The 15,314-nt window shown below is 40.9% G+C and overlaps 1 long non-coding RNA gene across 1 annotated transcript in view; it reads left to right on the top strand.

Annotated features, from left to right (window-relative positions):
- Positions 1-15,314, top strand: part of LOC134929155 (uncharacterized) — a 173,213-nt gene that overhangs the window by 55,988 nt on the left and 101,911 nt on the right. The gene's annotated exons all lie outside the window — the stretch shown is intronic.

Genomic DNA, 15,314 nt, shown 5'->3' with positions numbered 1-15,314 from the left:
AATGCGCTCCAAACCAACACCGGAATATTGTTAATTAAATACTCTTCCGATGGGTACCAAACACTGCTATATGATTCCTGTTAGACCCTTCGTACCATACAAAGAGGGATTCCTCCGTTCAGGGACGTTCTATGTTAACTAAACTTTCAGAAACCATTAAAGGGATCATGATCTATAAACTACATTAATTATGAAAATGTGTAACGAATGAGTCGCACGCTACGACTACATAAACTCTACCGTAAATACGCATACCGTGCGCCCGCGGGTGCACGCTATTGCGGGTATGCGCCTTCACGGGAGAGCGTACGCATGCGCAGCGCGGACCAGCGTGAGGTGCAAATATGGCAGCATGTATAGAGATATTTTTCTGACTTTGACACAGGTAACACTGATTTGGCTACTCAATAGGGTATATGAAGAGGCTGAGATTTCCATTTGTTACATTCTCCTGAGGGAGCTGGATATACCAGAGAAACGCGTTGAGCCTGAGCCCACCATACTGCACACTGTGATCTGCCACTTGGATTCATATCACACGCTGACGTTAATTGGACCTTTATACCTATTCAGGATTCTTTAACACCTGACCTATTGGATCCCCACTGATGAGGAGGAATCTTTCCTGAGCTAAGGAGTAAGGGGACTGCATCATCTACAATTGGCCTAACGGTAACATCATACCCAATATACATGGGACATTGTGTTCACCATCTATCATCTGGTATATCATCCATCCCTAATACAGGAATATCCACTTTCCAGTCGTAGTCAGCCTTTCAATCTATTTGTGGCAATATAATTTCACTAACACAGATCAGTGTGGATTCTAATATCTTTGTTTTCATTGAGATACATACAGGTATATATATGATTTTATTGTGTGTTATTTAATAAATGTGTTATAATTTAGATTTAGTAAGTGTTCCATTTGCTTTTTTCATAAGACAGCCAGCGCTGTTGTATATATAAATTTATCTACCCCTGTCCTGGGCGAAGATGACCTCCCACTCCCCTATCCTGTTCTCCACTCCCAGGCACTGCTGGTGGATCAGAAAGAGGTAGAAGTAATGTTCAGGAGGGTCAAGCCTAGGAAAGCCACAGGCCCGGATGGAGTATCGCCATCTTTCCTAAAAAACTGAACTGTTCAGCTCGCCCCCATCTTTTCCAGGTTCTTCAACATCTCACTGGAGATGTGCATGGTTCCCTCCTGCTGTAAATGTTCCACAATCGCCCAGGTTCCAAAGAGCGCAGCTGCAAAGGACCTAAACAACTACAGGCCAATCATACTAACATCGGTGGCAATGAAAGTGTTTGAACAGCTGTTGCTGAACCACCTGAGAGAAGCGACTAACACCTAACTAGATCACTTGCAGTTTGCATACCGAGCGAACAGGAGTGTCAAGGACCTAGTTAACTTGGGGCTGCACTACATCCTACAGCACCTAGACTGACTGGGCTCTTATGCAAGGGTCCTATTTGTCGACTTCAGTTCAGCATTCAACACAATCGTCCTCAGTATCATGCAAGCTAAACTCCTCTCCTTAGAATCAACATGCATCTGAAACGTTGACTTCCTGACAGCAAGGAAACAGGTGATAAAAGCTGGGGCATTCACGTCTAGTGGGTGCACGATCAGCACAGGTGCCCCTCAAGGATGTGTCCTCTTCCTCCTGCTCTTCTCTCTATATACCAATGACTGCACCTCGGCCGAGCAATCAGTACAAATTATAAAATTTGCAGACAACACCACAGTCTTCAGCTTAATCAAGGATGAAAACGAATCTGCATACAGTAGTGAAGTGGAATGGCTAATGCAGTGGTGTGGCAGGAATCCCCTCAAAACAGTTGAGATGGTGGTGGACTTCAGAAGGAAACCCAATGCCATGCAGCCACTCGTAATAGCCAACAGCGTGGTTTCCTAGGTCGACTCCTTCAAATTCCTAGGGTCAAAAATTTTCCGAGACCTAAAATGGGGACCCAACATAAGCACTTTCATAAAGAAGGCCCAGCAGGCCCACTTCCATCAGGTAGATGCTACATGTCCACTGCGAAGTCGACCAGATCCATTAAAAGCTTCTTCCCACTAGCTGTCCACCAGCTGAACAATATATAAAAAGTCTAACGTGTATAATATGTATAATATGTCGAGTCTATAGTACAGTTGCAATGTGCAGTATGAACTCATACGTGTAATGTTTGTAATGTACAGTGTGCTACGTTTTCCCCCCTTCATGTTGCTGCTTGGCAATGCATTGTACCACAAAAAATATCTAGTATCTGTGAGTACACCTGGCCAATAAAGCTGATTCTGATTAATCTTTGGTTTACATGTGTTATGTCAATCTGTGTCTTGTAAATTAAATTCTAATACGTGTACAAGTCCGTAAATTACATATGTACATGAATTTAGAAAACTATGTGTGTCTATGATAATATATCCAATTGCTTCTAACTGAACTGTATAATTTAATAAAGGACTTCTGTAACCTACGTGGGAGTATGATTCTATTCTTGTGTATGTATTATCATGCTAGTGTACATATCATGTTATATATAAATTAATATTAATAAGTGCATTAATTGGTGAAAAATTTGTGATAATATGCTTGGTGCTGAAATATTATAAATACATACACTGTGTGTTGTGACTTATAAATATATAAGAAAGTGTGTAAAAACTATTTATACACGATATGTATTATGTGTGCAGTACACAAATAAATGAAATGTGATATGTGGTACAAAAAAAATAAAACAAAAAGTGAAACTGTGAAATAACCATTATTAAATACATATGTGCATGAATTGTGTTAAGTTATACATAAAATGAAATTAATTTTGACTCTTACCATGTGCTTAATAATATATGGTTCCATACATATCCATTAATATGATATTCAATATTTTGTAGATTATTCTCTCATACTCCAATGAACAATAATCACATACATAGGTATGCGCAGGGGGGGTGCCTGGTGCGCACAGGCACCCCCTAATGTCCGGCACCCTGATCTCACATGCCTGATGTAGAGATCACCGAGCATGCTGATCACTGTCCCCTATGCGCTGCACCATGTCAGGACTGCATTACTGACTGGACGCCTGGGTTAATCAAGGGTGCCACTGGGTTTCAAACTCCTGGCTTCACCTCCATGTACAAAAACAATGTGATGTGATAACGTCATGCTGCTCGCATGACCACCCGTCACACCTGCCACAGGCCCACCTCTATCCTTCTATGCTATGCCAACGCCAGCCACTGATAAGGAGTAGCATGCAGCCAGCGTTCCTCTTAGGAAGACAAATTCAATACTGGCAGGCAGCCGGCAGCATCATTGACATGCGTCACTCGTTTTTCCAGCAGCAGCAGTACTAGTCTGCGCTGTCGGTGTCAGTGAGTGACTGACTTGTAAGTAAGCTGCTGCAGCTTGCAGGGGAAAGAGCGGGTGAGCCAGACCAGGCTGAGGAGGAGCAGTGTAATCGCAGTGAGTGCCATCAGGGGTGCTTGTTTGGTGCACACCACAACATCTGACAATGTATCTGCTTTATTAAGATTGGTACAAGGGTGGATATTTTATATTGCATTGGCCCATCAATAGATGTTGCTAGACATGCCCAAAAGGCGGTGCTAGACACACCCCTCCGACGGTGCACCCCCTAATAAAATATGCTGCGCACGCCTATGATCACATACTGTACATATTACATATGTATCTGTTTAATTCCACTATTTAAGTTGTTCCTATGTATCCTCAAAAAGATCACTGTATATTACAAATGCGTACACACATGTATTTTTAAGTGACATGTACTAATGTTCTGTCACTGAGGTAGTTATTCTATGGTTTTAAGATGTGAGTAATGTCCGATATCCTAATCTGGTAAGTATAAATCTTATATAAGTACTAGAAGTATCTTCCATACATATATATATGCACATGTACATGAATGAACATCTTATGGTTGTTGTCCCAATCTGATTTATTGGTTTCTCCTATCCTAGTTAGGTAAGTATATAGCATTGATATTGTATATGTATATTTTTTGTGTGTGTCTCCTTATGTAGGTGATTCTGTCTGTTAAATCACTATTATATATCCTCAATAAAGTCTCTCTCTATATATGTATGCATCTAAACATATGCTGATAATATAAGTGTGTGTAGAATATAGTGACATTCCTGTCACTTAAAGATTTCATGGATACACATTTACCAAGGATGTAGATCTAATGTCTTTGTATCTTAACTGGTAAGTATGAACCCTGTATAGGTGAATTAAATGCATTGGTATCAAGCTAGTACACCTGTGCCAATGGTTGGTATGCCAACCTGGTTTATTTATTCTTCCTGTCCTAATGCGTTAAGTATGTTAATAGTTGTTTTGACATACACTTAAAATAAATGGTAAGTATTCATGGGTCATGGTTAATACGCTCAATACATTGCTTATATTGTTGACATATGTTTATCCCATTATCAAATAGCTAATATTATGTTTTGCTATATCCCTCATTGTATATGATTATAGCCCCACTAAGGTAGGTATATTTACTGTATATTGATGTTATATTACAACATATACAGTATATGTCATTTAATCTCAATCTATATCCCTTATTGGATATGATCTTGATCCTAATATGGTAAATACTGTATGTAAATTTTATGGTGATGTATCAATAAATTTAATGTACTAATATATGTACAGATTATAATACTTTATGACTTTTAATATTTTATTAGGGTCCTTGTTTGTAATGTTGTAATTATGTTTTTATTTATTATTGAAATTTTTAAATGCATGGTCTCCCTACATATATTGGTACCATGATGGTTCCTGTCTGAGCAAGAATAATGTAGTTGCTTATTTGGTCCCTATTTTTTTAATAGGAATGCTGAGTTTTGTATTTCCTTATTTAACTATATGGGGTCTATATGGGGTCAGACTGTTCAAAAGGAAAATTTGTCTGGATTCTCTCTTCCGAAGTTCCTTCATTATGTTGCCTACTTTTAATCCCAACTCCACTTTCTCAAGACCAAAGATCTTCATTTGTCTTGGATCACTCTCATGTTTCCTCATAAAGTGTCTTGCTACGTTTGATATTTTTTTCAGATTGGAATGATCCCTTCTTGCATGATTTATGTTACCAATGTGTTCTAAAATCCATTGTTTGAATTGTCTCTTGGTCATTCCAATATAATTCAATCCAGAGGGACAAGTTAGAAAATAGATGATCCCTTGAGTCATACAATTAATGTAATCTCGAATTTTGACTTTTTTACTGTATTTGTTGGAATACTCCTTTGTTACTTTGATATATTTACAGGCTTTGCATTTTCCACATGTATAGCATCTCTGTACTTCGGGATCCCATTTTTTTCTTTCTCACAAAGTGGCTGCGGACAAGTTTATTATGTAAATTGGTGACTTCTTCCATCCTGTGAGTATCCTATCTCCGATTTCCTTCTGCAGATCCTCATCTGTTGTCAATATGTGGTGATGTTTCTGCAATGGTTTATTAATATCTTTCCATTCTCTGCAGTATGTGCTAATGATCCTGGTTGGTACTTCTCCCTTATTTTTCTTTTCGGGGTAAGTAGATCAATTCTGGATACATGTCAGGGCCGACTGATTTTGTGAATCTGTTAACCTTGGACCAACAAAAGGTGTTGGTGCAAGAGTATGATGAAAACAGGGAGGACGAAGAAAGTTCTGTTTCATATATTTATTAGAAAGCTACAATTCCAGTAAGGAGTTAAATGATAATCATTAGACACCAAATATAAACTGACATACTGCAGTGAATGGCATAACGATAAGCAGGATCTGTATTGTAGATGCATTGAAGAAATGTTCATATGAACAAGATAAAATGTGCCAGAAGATTAGTTAAGAATTGTCCAATATGAAGCAAAGGTTGGTGCCAAACTGTAAATAAGTGCTAACTGGATATTGTAAACAAAGATGAATAACTGTGAAGACTTGTTACTGACGCTTAAAGGCTGAACTAGAGAACTGTGAAGAATTGTCTTTGAATGATGCTAAAACGTAGATACAATACTGAAAGAAGTACTTGCAGGTTGTGAAGATTATACTTGAAACACTGTGAAGAGTTGCAGCAGAGGACAATGGTAAAGAATGGGTTAACTGAGAGATGAGTAAACGAGGACCAGGATTAAGTAGAAACTTTCACAGGCTGTGTGATTACAGCAGGCAGTCACTGAATGAACAGGGTAACCTCTCACAGGACTCCGGGAATCTGCGGTAAAGGCTGCAGGCAGACCTCTGGGAGTGGAGGCGATATCAGGACCACTGGAATCACACACAAATTCACAGGGAGAGCACAGAGCTAGGGTATAGAGTAGCTACAAAAAAGCACTGGCCATGAGTGAAATAATCCCAGCCTACTTATAGGCAGCACAGGCACAGATTTGGCTAACACTTACCCACAGGTGCTCACAGGTGCAGCATTTGGTCTCCAACATGACCAACTCCTATACTGCAGAAACACAGAGGCACCTCTGGCCATTAGGTCCCCACATTTGTGACTCCCAGAACCTGCATCACCTCTGCCACCGACCCCGCTGCGTCCCCACATGGCCGCATAGCACCATGAGCAACCGCACCGACAACAGATGGACCCCAGAACCCACAGCGGTTCGTGACAATACATTATTGGTATAATTATACGCTTGTTGTAATACTTTCTTACCATATCCTCTTTTTTCTAACTGATTTTGTAGTTAATTGGCTCTTTTCTTATAGGCAATCCGGACAGTTGCATCTTATCCTGATGTATTCCCCTTTTGGGATTCCTTTAAGAGTGGCTGGGAAGTGTGAGCTACTGTCATGTAATATGCTGTTAATAGCTTTTTTTTACGGAAAACATCCGTTGTAAGTTTATCTTCTGTTCTTGTTATAGTCAAATCCAAGAAGGTCACACTTTCTCGACTGATATCAGATATTAGTTTGAGATTAAATTTGCTCTTATTGAGGATTGCTATGAATGTCTCTAGTTCCTCCTTATTACCTTCCCAAGTAATCAAGATATCATCTATAAATATGTGCCAACTTATAATGTGTTCTGTATACTCTGCATTGATGTAATTAAAGAACCACTCCTTTTCCCACCATCCGAGCTAAATACTAGCATACGTCAGGACACATGTACTGCCCATGGTGGTGCCCCACACCTGTAGGAAGTATTTATCATCAAATGGAAAAAAGTTCTTTGTTAGAACAAAATTCAACAGGTGCAGAAGGAAGTCATCAAAATCCTGATGTCTGCCCATACTGAGGAAATATTCAACCGCTCTTATGCCAATATCATGGCTTATGCTTGTGTACAATGCCTCTACATCGCATGTACATAGCCATGTATTTGCCTTAAAGTTATGTTTTCCAATTTATTAAGAACATCCATGGAATCTCATATATATGAGGGCAATTCCAAAACAAAGCGTCTCAAATTTTGATCTATGAAGATTCTCGCTTTCTCCGTCATACTATCGATACCTGATTTTATTGGTCTTCCAGGTGGGTGCTCTCTGTTCCTATGCACTTTTGGTAACATATAGTATGTCGGTATTTTGGAATCTTTGACATCAAGATATTCTGCTGTCTTGGTAATAATTCCATACTGTAACGCATTGCTAACAAGGGTATTAAATTCCTTCAAAAAATTGGCAGTTGGGTTGAAAATCAACCTTTTATAGATAGTAGTGTCAGATAGTTATTTATACACTTCCTTCACATAAAGCTCCTTACTTCATAGGACGATGTTTCCTCCTTTATCGGAGGGTGTTATAATAATTGCCCCAGGTATTGATCTCTTTTAGGGCTTTCTGTTCATCTTTACTGATATTATTCATCTTACTGGTACTTCTTTTCTCAAAAATGATATCCAATTCCTTGGACATTACTGTAATTCGATGAATACATGTACCTGTGGACAGATATGTGAATTGGGAAAAAATGTGGACTTCTTTCTTAAAACAGATCTTGTCAGGCCATCCTCCTGTATTTCAGTTGTTCCATATTCTCCTGCTACTCAAATGTTTGTAATGCTTCTTTTTCTTCTTCACTCAAGGATGACAGTCCTTCTTCTTCATTTCCATCCATCCAATTATATTCCTTTATTCTGTTACTGTAAAATATTCTGAGAAGCATTTTTCTAGCAAATAAATGTATCTTTCTGAACTTCAAATTGACATTTTTAACAGGTGAGAAGCTTAAGCCTTTAGATATTAACTGTATGTACAGTTGTTCAAGTACTTTATTTGTGAGGCTTATAATCTGTAGTTCATCCGAAATGTATGTCCTCCTGTTGGGGCATCTTATTCTTTGTGGGTATCTCTCCCAATCTCTCTCTTCTTTCTTTCTTCTGGAGCTTTTTCCCTCCGTCTGATCTTCTTATATCTTCTGGTCCCCGATCTCCTTCTATAGAGTTGGGGCCCCGGCCTAAAAAATTAACTCATTGCCATTTGTCTGTCCCTCTTCCCCCTTCTCCCTTGGAGGACTCTAGTTCTGAGTAACTATAATTCATGGAGTTGTCATGACTCCTTTGTGGTCTTAAATTACATTTATAAACCTTATTGTGAACATAATCTTTCTTATCTCTCACGAATTTGGTTCATTTGCGCTCCATAATTCCTTTTTCAAACCAATCCAAGTCTGGTTTATACTTCTCAAATGTTTTTTTTTTTTAATCTTCTTCTTTTTCATGTGTTTTGAGCCTTTCACTGATTTTATCTATTTCTATTGAGCAATGATCCAAAATTCTGGTATCATGTTTGAAAAGAATGTCCATGAGGTTCTTTGAGCATTTAAGGATAGCCATCTCCCTCTCTTTTCTAAGTCTTCCTCCAATTCAAAAGACAAAAATAACTTTGGTCTTAGACCCCTCGGGGGTCATGTCATATTTGATATATTTCTCAAAGGTTAATTTACTCCAATGTGTTTTAGTTTGTTTATAAAGCATGTTTTTTAGTTCGATTAGATCATCCATCCAATTGGTTGATTTACTGGTAATATGGGTTTCTCCAAACGGGGACCCCTGTTCCTCGTTCCATCTCTCCCTCCTGTTCCCTAAATCTTTACAAAGCCTAAAGCTGCTCATTTTGTTTCCCCGCAGGTCAAAAAGGTATCCTTATATTAGTATTATATTAGTAATATGCAATTGGAGTAAATATGGATCAGTGATCTGTGCTGGGGGGAAAAGGGTTATTAAAGTTAACACCACAAGCCACATAAGAATTTTGAAGCTTATGCTTATTTCTATTTTATTCTATTTCTGGGCAGAAAAAAATATGTTTTTAATGTGTTTTTTTTTGTCCCTGTATTAATTAGAGATGTGCATCGGACACTTTTCGGGTTCTGTGTTTTGGTTTTGGATCTGGATCTCCATTTGTGTTTTGGATCTGGATCGGTTTTGCAAAAATCACCCTTTTGGGTTTTGGTTTTGGATTTGGATTTTTAAAAAAACAAAAAACATAAAACAGCTAAAATCACAGAATTATTATTTTTTTAATCCTACAGTATTATTAACCTCAATAACATTAATTTCCACTAATTTCCAGTCTATTCTGAACACCTCACAATATTATTTTTAGGCCAAAAGGTTGCACCGAAGTAGCTGGATGACTAAGATAAGTGACACAAGTGGGCGGCACAAACACCTGGCCCATCTAGGAGTGGCACTGCAGTGACAGACTGGATGTCACTTTTAAAAACTAGGCCCCAAAGAGCACATAATGCAAAGGAAAAAAAAAGAGGTGCAAGATGAAATTGTCCTCGGGCCCTCCCACCCACCCTAACGCTGTATAAATAGGACATGCAACTTTAACAAACCAATAATTTCAGCAAAAAAAATAAAATTCTGAGGCTGAAATGTTTGTTTGGGCCCCCACCAAAAAAGAAGCAATTAATCTCTCCTTGCACAAACTGACTCTACAGAGGCAAGATGTTATCCTCATCTTCATCCTCCAATTTCTCACCCCTTTCAGTGTTTACATCCTCAGCCTCACAGAGAATCCATCATCACAGGTCCCTGTGTACTTTCTGGAGGCAATTGCTGGAAAAGGTCTCCCTGGAGGAATTTATAATTCATTTTGCTAAACATCATCTCCACATTTTGTGGTAGTAACCTCCTACACTGATCGCTGACAAGGTGCTCGGCTGCACTAAACGCTCTTTCAGAGTACACACTGGAGGGGGGGCAACTTAGGTAAAGTAAAGCCAGTTTGTGCAAGGGCCTCCAAATTGTCTCTTTTTTCCAGCCAGTATACATACGGACTGTCTAACATCCCTACTTGGATGCTGTCACCGATATAATTCTCCACAATTCTTTCAACAGAGACAGCATATATAGCACATATACAGTGACAGTAGACATGTCAGTAATTGTTGGCAGCTCCATCAGTCCAGACCACATATCTAAACTTGCTTCTTACTGCCCTGCATCACCGCCAGTGGGTCGGATAGGAAATGTTATTATTTTCCCTAGCACCTTCAGTTGCGGGAGAAAATGAAGGAGGAACTGTTGACATGTCACGTTCCACTTGAGCTGACAATTGTTTCACCAGCAGGTCTTTGCACCTATGCAGACTTGTGTCCGCCAGAAAGAGAGATACAATGTAGGCTTTAAACATAGGATCGAACACAGTAGCCAAAATGTAGTGATCTGATTTCAGACTGACCACCCTTGAATCCTGGCAAAGCGAATGAAGGGCTCCATCCACAAGTCCCACATACTTAGCGGAATCTCTCCATCTTAGCTCCTCCTTCAATTTCTCCAGCTACTTCTGCAAAAGCCTGATGAGGGGAATGACCTGAAGCTGGCAGTGTCTGAACTCACTTCACGTTGGCAAGTTCGAAGGGTTGGAGAACTTTTCACAACACGGAAATCATTCTCCACTGCGCTTGAGTCAGGTGCATTCCCCCTCCTTTGCCTATGTCATAGGTGGATGTATAGGCTCGAATGGTCTTTTGCTGCTCCTCCATCTTCTGAAGAATATAGAAGGTTGAATTCCACCTCTTTACTAACTCTTGCTTCAGGTGATAGCAGGGCAGGTTTGAGAGTGTTTGCTGGTCCTCCAGTCTTTGGCACACAGTGGCTGAATGTCGAAATTGTAACGCAATTTTTTGGGCCACCGACAGCATTTCCTGCATGCCCCTGTCATTTTCCAAAAAATTCTGCACCACCAACTTGTGTGAGCAAAACATGGGACATGCTGGAATTTGCCCAGATTTAATGCTCACCGAATATTGGTGGTGTTGTCAGAAATCACAAATCCCCAGGAGAGTCTAAGTGGGGTAAGCCATTGTGCGATGATGTCCCTCAGATTATTTAAGAGGTTCTCAGTGGTGTGCCTCTTACGGAAACCGGTGATGCACAGCGTAGCCTGCCTAGGAATGAGTTGACATTTGTGATATGCTGCTGCAGGTGTCGCTGATGTTGTTTCTGTGGAAGGCAAAACATCTACCCAGTGTGCTGTCACATTCATGTAGTCCTTAGTTTGCCCTGCTCCACTTGTCCACATGTCCATGGTTAAGTGGGCAGTGGGTACAAGCACATTTTTCAGGACACTGAGGACACTTAATGTCCCTGTACAGTCGCTTGCCTAGTGAAGTGGAATCTAGACGGATTTGATACCGGGGACACAGTACGTCCATCAACTGTCTAAATCTCACTGCACTAATGGCGGATACCGGATGCACATCTAATACCAGAATAGTTGTTATGGACTCAGTAATATGCTTTGCAACAGGGTGACTGCTGTCATATTTCATCTTCCTCACAAAGGACTGTTGGACAGTCAATTGCTTAGTTGAAGTAGTACAAGTGGTCTTCTCACTTCCTCTCTGGGAAGACGATCAACTCCCAGCAGCAACAACAGCAGCAGTGGCAGCAGTAGGCATAGCACTCAAGGATCCTCTGGAGGAATCCAGGATTGGAGAGGACTAATCAGTCATACCAGTGACATGGCCTGCAGGACTATTTTGGATCCTGACTGAGGAGGAAATTGACGTTGAGGAAGTTGGTGTGGATTTCAGGAGCTTGAATACAACAGGAAAAAGGGATTTAGGTGTCAGTGGACTGCTTAAGTTCTTACCCAAAGTTTCTGAACTTGACATTGACTTATGATGAATGCGCTGCAGGTGATGTATAAGGGAGGCTGTTCCTAGGTGGTTAATGTCCTTACCCCTACTTATTATGGATTGACAAAGGCAACACATGGCTTGACACCTGTTGTCCGGATTTGTGGAGAAATAAGTCCACACTGAAGTGCAAGTTTTTCATTCCATGGACAACAACTGTCTTCATTGGTGCCTTATTCAAAAAAACACATAACCATCAGAATACTCATTGTCAACTTCCTCCTTAGTGCCAGCTACACCAATATCCTCCTCATCCTGGTGTATGTCTGCAGTGACATCCTCAATCTCATTATCAGCAACTGGACTGGTGGTATTCTTCCCAGCACTAGCAGAGGGCAAGCAAATGGTGACAGGAGCCTCCTCTTCCTATTAAGTTTTGGGAAGGTCAGGCCTCGTAAGCACAGATATACTTGGACTCTACTTGGGGATTTGTGATATCTCTCAGTCTGAATACACAGTTGTTTTTTCCTGTGCTTTAACAAGCTTTATTTATTTTTTATTTTCGAGAGGGAGGAGGTCTTCCATCTTCATGAGAAGCTGAACCACCAGTCATGAACATAGGCCAAGGCCTTAGCCTTTCCTTGCCACTTCATTCCGTGAATGGCATATTGCCAATTTTACGTTTCTCATCAAATATATATATATTTTTTTAATGTTTGCTTCTTGGATTTTACCTGCCCTCTATGACATTGGGCATCGGCCTTAGCACACGATGTTGATGGAATTGCATTGTCAATGTCTTCACTGGTGTCAGCAGCAGCTTCAGCATTAGTACTAGGAACTGCAAGTAATTCCTGATCTTTCACTATTTTTTCCTCAAAATTTTTGTACTCCATTTCACAGGACAGAGCCCCTTTATTATTACAGCACACAGAACAGTGAACCTTTATTTTTACAGCAAACAGAACAGTGCCCCTTTATATTTACAGCACCACTGTATTATTACAGCATACACGACAGGGGCACAGCACCCTTGTATTTTCAGAGCATCCCTGTATTTTTACAACACCCCTCTAGTTTTACAGCATACAGGACAGGGCCAGTGTTCTTTATTATGTTTACAACACCCCTGTATGTTTACAGCATACAGGACATGGACACAGCACCCCTCTATTTTTTCAGCACACAGGACAGGACCAGTGTTCCTTTATTTTACAACATTTTTACAGCATACAGAACAGGGACACAGCACCCCTGTATTTTCAAATATTCCCTGTACTTTTACAGCATATAAGACAGGGCCAGTGTTCCTTTAGTTTTACAACACCCCTGTATTTTTACAGCATACAGGACAGGGACACAGCACCCCTGTATATTCACAGCATTCCTGTATTTTTACAGCATACAGGGCAGGGCCAGTGTTCCTTTATTTTTACAACACCCCTGTAATTTTACAGCATACAGGACAGAGCCACAGTACCCATGTATTTTTACATTACGCCTGTATTTTTACAGCATATAGGACAGAGCCAGTGTTCCTTTATTTTTACAACACCTCTTTATTTTTACAGCATACAGGACAGGGAAACAGCACCCCTGTATTTTCACAGCACCCCTGTATTTTTACAACACCCCTGTATTTTTACAGCATACAGGACATGGCCAGTGTTCCTTTATTTTTACAACACATCTGTATTTTTACAGCATACAGAACAGTACCCCTGTACAGCACAGAACTGCAGCACCCCTGTACAGCACCCCAAACAGCACATGACACCCCAGAACATCACCCTTGTACAGCACAGGACAGCTGCACCCCTAAAAGCACAGTACACCAACACAGGACTCCACCCCAGAACAGGACAGCAGCACCCCTTACAGCACAGTACACAATCACAGGACACCACCCCAGAAGAGCACAGGACAGCAGCACCCCTGTACGCCACCACCCAGAGACAGACAAAGGTCTGTCTCCTTCACACTCCAAGTCCGGAGTGAAAATGGGGACGACATGCTGCTCCTTATATGGAATCCAAAACCTGCAAGATTCCAACAGCGGGATGATGACATTTTGCCTCATTCTGGGATCAGAGTCTGGCGGGAAGTCCTGAGCCAGACTTGGTTCCCAGCTTGGATTGTGAGGTTCGTAGTGGTTCTCTGAGATCTGAACCTGCTTATTTCTAGTTTTAACATATGTTTTGTATTAAATGTTATCATACTATGGGGTATATTGAATTGATATTGGAAGCAGCACCGTTTTCGATAGGTTGCCGTTCCGACAGGACTCGACAGTCGGATTCCTTATCTCCCATCACTGATTCCGGTCTATTCAATGCTTTTGCATTCCAACACTCCCCTTGTCGGAAAGGGACCAATCAGTCCCATTGTGGGCAGAATGGACTCAGCTTCCCGCTTTTGTGGATCACATATATGCGCTGTTTGCTGCGTGGTCCAGGCGCCATTTTGGTAACCTGCAGAGCAGAGAGAGGTGCTGAAGATTGCTGAATTGGTTTATTTTGCTGTGGGAAAGTACACTCCAGTGAACTAAACACCAAGCAAGCCTTCATCCAGCCAGGACAGACTCACAGCGTTGGAAAGATAAAAGGGGATTTTAGAATTGTTTTCTACACTTTTAGGTAAGTACCAACTGTGAGATATGTGTGTATGGCGTTGCATGTGGGTGCATGTGTACTGCAGGGGAGCTTTTGTGAGGTCATTTGGGGTGGTTTGTAAGTGGTTTGAGTGCAGCATGTGATGTATGGGGTAGGGGAGGGGTGAATAAGGTCAGGGCCGGTTCTTGCCCTTTTGGTGCCCGGGCGGGAAATATGGGCATGGCTTCATACAGGGGGCGTGGTCAGTTACACCCCCTGTACAGTAGAGTAGCACAGCTGAAAAAAAAAATAATACTTACTATCCCCGCTCCCGACCGCTGCAGACCTCCGCCGGCGCCGCTCCTCTCCTCGGATCTGGCATAGACAGACACTAGAGGTCAATTATGACCCCTAGCGTCTGGCAGTCCCACAATGGAGGGCAACTAAAATGGTGCATGGCCTACATCACAAAACATACCCAGAAAGACTAAGAAATCTCAATATGTATAGTTTGGAGCAGAGAAGGAAAAGGGGGGACATGATAGAAACTTTCAAATATATCAAGGATTTTAACAAAGTCCAGGAGGGAAACATTCTCCAAATGAAGAGAAGCAATAGG

Source organism: Pseudophryne corroboree, chromosome 5 (assembly GCF_028390025.1).
Source record: "Pseudophryne corroboree isolate aPseCor3 chromosome 5, aPseCor3.hap2, whole genome shotgun sequence".
NCBI lineage: Eukaryota > Metazoa > Chordata > Amphibia > Anura > Myobatrachidae > Pseudophryne > Pseudophryne corroboree.
This window is presented reverse-complemented; position numbering and strand designations above follow the sequence as displayed.